Source organism: Aquarana catesbeiana, linkage group LG02, assembly GCF_042186555.1.
Source record: "Aquarana catesbeiana isolate 2022-GZ linkage group LG02, ASM4218655v1, whole genome shotgun sequence".
NCBI lineage: Eukaryota > Metazoa > Chordata > Amphibia > Anura > Ranidae > Aquarana > Aquarana catesbeiana.
In genome coordinates this window covers 423547206-423555289 of record NC_133325.1, presented here as the reverse complement: position 1 = coordinate 423555289, position 8084 = coordinate 423547206, and the positions used below count along the sequence as shown (strand labels likewise).

General features: G+C 43.9%; 1 long non-coding RNA gene across 1 annotated transcript in view; it reads right to left on the bottom strand.

The window, feature by feature from the left end:
- Positions 1–8084, bottom strand: part of LOC141129947 (uncharacterized) — a 101843-nt gene that overhangs the window by 55777 nt on the left and 37982 nt on the right. The window lies entirely within an intron of this gene.

Below are 8084 nucleotides of genomic sequence, written 5' to 3'. Positions count from 1 at the left end.
TAGCATGGGGGCAGCTGTCAGTTTTGGGCTGCAGTGAGGCGCAGTAGGGGCCTTTAAGCGCATCACCCAAATTCCCTTTCTTTAGTTAACTTTATTTGAAGTGCACAAAGTGACACTTCATTACTTTATTCATGTCTGTGCACAGGAGAGTGGTGCTGTGTGATGACATGCGATACCTACCTGTGTGCTGCGATAAAATGCAACATGTCTATTTTTTATCACAGCTCAGTGCACTGCATTTCCAGGCTGCATTGCAGTGCAGATGAGGCACATAAAAAACAATTGTTTTCTTTGTGCCCTAGCAGTAATTGCTGTTCATCCAGTGCCGAAAAAGATCCTTGGTGTCTGTGTTTACTTATAAGAGAAGAGAGGAGAGACCCCACTGGTCCCGTGCCACTGGCTCTGCCAAATTACATTGGTGGTGCAACATACAGGAAACATCAAGTGGTAAATCAAACAACCATTGTTCCCTTCTCGAGGAGCTCCTAGCAGACAGGAACCCTGTTTTAGAAGGGTTGCTCCAACCTCTGTGATTAGTTTCTTTTGAATTGCCATTTTGACATTGGTAATAACATTTACATAAATAATGGAACAATTGCGCCTTGGCTATTTATTGGAGAGAATTTTGCATGCAATACAGGAGAAAAAGTAACAGCAGAAAAAAGACCAAGTGGCCCATCAAGTCTGTCCATTTTTGTATACAAGTTTTGTAATTTATTTTTTTTTTGGGAGGGGGGAGTTTCATTACCTTTTTGTCTGGGTATAGATTTACGTGTGTCCCATGCATATTTGAATCCACTTACTGTTGACTTACTCAGATCTTCATCCTACAGGAGGCTTTAGTTGCTTCCAGCTCCCCAAGGTTTCTTTTACTTTTTCCAGGAGAAGTAAAGCTGGCCATACACTATACAGAAAATCGGCCGAACCCATTTTCGAAAAACGAACGTTCGACCGTGACCGCAAACGATCGTGCCATCATATAATTTCCGATAATCTGTTCAGTGAACATGAATAAATAATTTTGTGTTCGTTTTTTTACATATACCTAGTGCAGGCAGTTCGGACGGGAAACACATTAACCTTGCAATTTATCGTACGTTCGGCAGAAATTTTCCAAACATGCCGTTCGTTTTTTTTCCACAAAAACGTCATAAACGATTATCGATTTGTACCCACTAACTTGCCGAAAAACGAACGAAGTGTCCATACGAACGATTTTTCGGCCGATTTTTCGTATAGTGTATGGCCAGCATAACACCACATTAGACACTTTAGAGGACACTAAGTATGCCTGAAATTCTCATTATAGCAATATACAAGATTACGGCAGGGTATATTTATTTACTATATATGAATGTGTGACTATTTATTGAATGATGAAAAAAGATATGAAAACAACTGTGGTCCTCATTCTGCAGTATCAGGAAACATTGGTATTTCAGAAGATGGTACAGTCAGAATATTCCACTACGCTAGATCATGAAAGACTTCACCTGTGCCAATGACAAAACCCTTTTATCTGACACTATATGATAACACAGGGTGTGGGAACATGGCAACCCCTAACAACTTTATGTTTCAAGCTGTACATGTGGGTTTGAATGTCGTTGGGTACCAGATATTTATAGGTTCAGTGAAACCATTTTAGCAACAAAAAAAAAATCACTTATCAATCTACACTAAGTCAGTCCATAACGGCAAAGTTTAGCAACTTTATCCAAACCAGAGATGTCATCAGCCACAGGAGCAACTTGTAGCTCTCTCATAAAAGCACAGACAATGTTTTCCATAAGACCTTAAATACAAATAAAAAGAGAAAAAGTGCACAGACCTGGCACAGCATAAAACACTTTATTCAGAGTAAAAACAGTTATTCATATTGCTCTAAAATTTTGTGTGCAAAAAGGGTACTTTGTACACAACCTGGGTGAGGGTAGAATGCAGTAACCAGGGCCAATGGTTCTGCACTCAGATTTTCCAGTTCTCAGCCTCTGTTCATTTTTAAACAATGTACAACCCATTAGCCATATCTGGAATCTTACCATAGGCCTTGTAAAATGGCAAATACTTGCTGACATGGGAAAACTTGCACCAATACAATAAAAAAATGTACATTATGGCAATGGAGGAAATACAAAAATACACATGCAAAACTGATTGTAACCTGGACTGTTGCTGAAAACTGCTCTGGAACATCTTCCTTTGTTGCTGCTGTATTATTCTTTTGCAGCATGGACAGGGTTAAACTAAATATTCATTAATGCAGAAGTGCAACAGTCATCTTTAAGGAGACCACTTTGCAATGTTCATCTATGGAGTCTCTCCAGTTCAAGGGGCAGCCATCTTGACTGGGTCTGGATCGAATAAAGGACAGTGAGTGGCTGATGCAACAAACCAAGGGAAAGTATATTGGCAGTTGGAGAAATGTGGACAAAGACTGGACTGCTGGGAGGAAGAAAAAGAGGGACTGTCTGAGCAGGATTTAAAGAGACAAACTGTCAGGGCTTGGCTCAGCCCTTTCTTCTCTGAGCTAGCCGCTCAGCTGTTGGCTAATTGCCAGCTCCTATCTCTCCACAATGACTCATCTGTTGATGATATCCTGCTCGTCAGTCCTGCCTACTTAAGCTGTCCAGTCCAGATGATCTCTGCCTTCACCTTGGTCACATCTCTAGAGACGCTATCCTGTGTTCCTGTTAAAGACTTGCTTGGCTGACATTCCTTCTGGCTCCAGATCCTGCTTGCTGTTCTTCTATGCTGTTCTCTGGCTCCCTGATGTTTTGGCTTGTCTGACTATCCATTCCGGTTCCTAAACTCTGGGTATGTTTTGACTACGTTTACTCTGTTTACTTTTTTTGAATTATTTTTAAACAAGTGTGATTTAACTGTACTTCTGTCTCAGTCTGATTCATGGTTTCTGACAGTAGGCGAAGGCCATGAATTCAGAAGATGCAGTCAATCCACTTGTTGGTAATATTTTTTTCAGATTGGATGAGCAGGATCACCGCATGGATCAGTTTGCCATGGCGTTACAAACGCTCCTGAGTCACACGGCTCCTCTGGAATCTCCCACTGTGGCTGCTTCGGTACAACCTGTGTTGCAGGCCATCCCTGCTGCTGCTCCAGTCTCTGTGCAGCCACCCGCCTCGAGTATTACCTCTATAAGAGGTATATCTGGTTCCGCTCCGCTTCCCCAGTGATTTGGGGGCGATCCAGTCTAATGCAGAGGGTTTCTCAACCAAGTTGAGATATACTTTGGGATGCTGCCCCAGGTATTTCCCACTGATAGAAGCAAAGTAGGTTTTGTGATATCTTTGCTTTCTGAGAGAGCCTTGGCCTGGGCAAACCCTCTATGGGAGACACAAAAACCTGTTGTCTTGAGTTACCCTGAATTTGCGGCTTCTTTTAAAAGGGTATTTGACGTTCCCGCACGCTCCACTTCTGCTGCCAAGTGCCTCATGCCCATCAAACAGAGTACGAGAACTGTTGCTGATTACGCCATTGAATTCCTTACTCTGGCAGCAGAGGTTGCATAAAACAATGAGGCCCATGTGGCTGCTTTTTCTCATTGTCGCTCAGTGTCAGAAACCATGAACCCGGCCGAGACAGAAGTACAGTAAAATCACAATTGTTTATTAATAAAAATAAAAAGGTAAATAGAGTAAGCGTAGTCAAAGCACAGCCAGAGTCCAGTAACTAGATCGGGTAGTCAGCCAAGCCAGAGTTCAGTAACCAGATCGAGTAATAAGCCAGGCCAGAAGTCAGGGATCCAAGTAGAGGAACAGCAAGCAGGATAAGAAGCCAGAAGGGATGTCAGCAAAGCCAGTCTTTAAACAGGAACGCAGGAGATGGTTTCATGTGATGTGACCAAGGCGAAGGCAGGAATGAAGTGACCTGGAGATCTTTAAGTAGGCGGGACTGACGAGCAGATCCACAACAGCTGGTTAACTGTAGAGAGAGATGAGAGCTGGCAATTAGCCGACAGCTGAGCGGCGAGCTCAGAGAAGGAAGGGCTGAGCCAGCCCTGACAGTACCCCCCCTCCTCAACGACTCCTCCCCCTCGGAGGACCACCGGGCTTGAGGGGAAAACGTCTATGGAAATCACGGAGGAGGGCAGGAGCATGTACATCCGAGGATGAGACCCAGGAGTGTTCCTCCGGATCTTACCCCTTCCAATGCACCAGGTACTGTATGCGCCCACGGAACCTACGGGAGTCAACAATGGATTGTACCTCATACTATACAAGTAAAGGCGCAAGATCTGGAAAATTTAGAAAAACACCATAGCATACAAAGAATATATATAAAAGTTATTATATATGTGAATTAAAAGCATCTTTAAAAAGGGGGGAAAAGTCCATAGTTCATAAAAGTCCATGATTAAAAACAAGGGAAGGAAGGATGATGATGGAGGATCCACATACAGGGCTGCCTTCAGGGGGGAACTGAAACCAAGTTCCAAAAATCTGAGAGAAAACACAAATTATGTTGGCCGCAAAGGGGTTATTGTTGTAGATATAATTGATTTCCCATAGGCCCATGGCCAAGTAAATTTTTTTCAGGAGGTACATTGACGACTTGATCATCATTTAGGATGGTGCCATTGATCTCATTACTCCCTTTGTCCAACACTGTAATGATAACCTTTATGGGTTATCATTCACATCAGTTACTGACGCTGCTACTATGGCCTTTTTGGATCTGGAGTTGGGAGATGATGACCAAACTATCGCTTCCAAAAACTACACTAAGCCCACAGCGGGTAATTCTTACCTGCATTTTGAGAGTTGTCACTTCCCCAAGTGGATTACCAATATCCCTAAAGGACAGTTCTGTCATCTCCGACAAAATTGTACTAAAGACTCTGATTGTTGAACTTAGCACTACCCTGAAAAGAAAATTTCTTGACAAATAGTACCCAGAAATTGTAGTTGAAGAAGCCTATGAATACTATCTTCATGGGAAACCCGCAAAAACGAGTCTACCTCCGCAGGATTGTTCCAGTATGTTCGTAACCACTTTTCACAACAAACACAAAAATATGGAGAAGATTTTGCGCAAACATAGGGGCATCTTACAGCAAGAACCTCATCTGAAACCAAAACTTCCCGCCCATCCTAAAGTTACGTATTGCAGGGCCCCCAATTTGAAAGACAAAATTGCCCCTAGCAAATTTAAACCCATTTTAGTTCCACCATCTGTACCTATATTGATACCCTTGGTAGGCATGTACCAGTGCCGAAAGGCCTTATGCAAAACCTGCAAATTTGTCCAACATGGACAAAAGTCCTTTACCACCAAGGGGAAAACTTACATGTTGAAGGAATTTTTCAACTGCTTGTATATATCGCTCATATATATCCTTTATACCTATGTCCATAATATGCTGCTCTTAGTTTTTCATATTTCTTAGATATTAGTTTTTCACATACATTTACATTTATTTTATCATTGCTTCTCTATTGATTATCGAATATTGCTTATTGTTTTTTATCGCTGAGCTATACGTCATCTATTACCTTTTAATGCCCCATTGCCATTTTTTATATTTTTTTTATAATGAATTCCATGATCGTCCTACATAGTGCCTCCTACAGGCTTGCACATGAGGTTCGACCTATCACTGTGTTCTTCCCCTGGCCACTCCCCCTCCGTTACACTCTTAGTGTCAGTATCACTATCCATCTGCAGCTTGAGCGCGGCTGTGACGTCATTGCAACCCGTACGCTCATGAAACACATTGCTTGCCAGTGACGTCATCTCTCCTTGCCTGCCTTCCATCTGTGTCCCAGGCCTCACTTTAAGTTTCATCTCCACCGCGGCCAGCTTTACCATCTTGCGGTGTCCATCACACATGGCCAAATGCCCGGCAAGCCTATAGAAGAGCTCCCTGACTGATCTGATGATTATCCCCACGATGGATGTACTTTCATTTTCATTACATGCCTATTGATGACTTCCGAAATATGAGTTGCCTATACATGAGATCTGTGAATAAATTGTTTCTTACATCTACACCCAGAGGCGCCTCTCTCTTTGTGTTTTGTACCTCATACTCCTCATGGTTCTCAACCTGTATAGGGTGAGGACATGGCACCGAGGTGGTAAAGTGGTTGCAGACCAACGGTTTCAATAAGGAGACATGAAACACATTTGAGATGCGCATACTAGGAGGAAGGTCCAACACGTAAGCCGCTGAGTTAATACTGCGAAGGATACGGAAAGGCCCAATAAACCGAGGTGCGAAATTCAGTGAGGGAACACGAAGTCAGGGGTTGCGAGATGACAGCCAGACCCTGTCCCCAACCTGGTAGGAAGGCGTCTGCAGTCAGCATGGAGTCTGTACCTATCATTAGCATGACGCAAAGCCTCCTGGACTTGTGCCCAAGTTGAACAAAGACCATGGAGATGCTCCTCTAGCGCAGGAATGCTCTGCAGAACAAACAAGTCAGGCAACATGGAAGGTTGTAAACCATAATTCGCCAAAAACAGAGACAATCAGGAAGCAGAATTCAAGGCACTGTTGTGTGTAAACTCTGCCCATGGTAATAGGTCTGACCAGTTGTTGTGATGGTCAGAAATATAGCAACGTAGGAATTGCTTCAATAACTGATTGGCTCGTTCTGTGGCCCCATTAGGCTGCGGGTGATATGCAGAGGAGAAAGCAAGCTGAATTCCCAGCTGTGCACAAAAGACTCGCCAGAACCGGGACACAAACTGACTACCCCTGACATCACCTTGGGTAGCTCATGTAAGCGAAAGATCTCCCGAGCAAAAATGGAAGCCAGTTCCCTAGAAATGGGCAACTTTTTAAGTGGAATACAATGACACATCTTTGAGAACTGGTCAACCACCATAAGGATAACTGTGTTGCCTTGGGAGCTGGGCAACTCCACAATAAAATCCATAGACAGGTGGATCCAGGGCCTCTCCCCATTGGGTATGGGTTGTAGGAGGCCCTCTGGAAGGTGTTGGAAAGTCTTACTCTGAGCACACACAGAACAGGCAGCTACGAAGGCAGTTACATCAGCACGTAGACTAGGCCACCAGAATTGTTGGGAAATGGTCCAAACGAGTTGATTCTTACCAGCTGCCTTGGGAGAATGGTAAGTCTGGAGCACGGCAGTACGGAGACACTCTGGGACAAAGCAGCGGTCACAAGGTCTCTCGGGAGGAGCATCGACCTGAGCAGGAAGAATTTTGTCACCCAAAGGAGAAGTAAGACTGGTGCGAACCGTAGCCAGAATACGATCAGGAGGAATCATAGGAACCGGAACCGACTCCAACTTGGAAGTGAAGGAAAATTGTCTTGACAAGGCGTCAGCTCTTACATTCTTAGTACTGGGTAAGAATGAGACAATGTAATTGAAACTTGACAAGAAAAGAGCCCATCGCTCCCTTCTGGGAGAGAGGCGTTTAGCCTCAGACAAGAATGTGAGATTCTTATGGTCAGTAAGAATCTGAACCGGCACAGTGGTACCTTCGAGGAGATGTCTCCATTCTTTCAGGGCTAAAATGATTGCCAACAGCTCTCTGTCACCAATCTCCTAATTGCACTCGGCAGGTGAAAAATTTCTTGGAAAAGTAGCCACAAGGATAACACTCTCAGAGGTAGGACGTTGAGACAGAAGGGCACCAACACCAGTCTCAGAAGCATCAGCCTCAAGGATAAAAGGTAACATAGGATCAGGGTGTGCCAACACAGGAGCAGAAACAAAGGCAGCCTTGAGATTTTCAAAGGCCTTAATGGACTCCAGAGACCAACTCTGTGGGTTACCGTTCTTTCTGGTCATATCGGTCAGGGGCTCAACCAGAGACGAGAAGTTATGAATAAACTTCTGATAATAGTTGGCAAAACCCAGGAAACTCTGCAGAGGACGTAACCCCACGGGTCGAGGCCACTGTAGGACTGCCAAAGGTCTCTCTGGGTCCATCGAAAAACAAGCACTGGAAATGCTTCCTGATGGAACTCACACTTCTCCAGTTTACAATAGAGATTGTTCTCTCATAATTTCTGAAGCACACGACAGACATCTGTGTGGTGGCTCTCCAGGGACTTGGAAAAAATGAGGATATCATCGAGATAA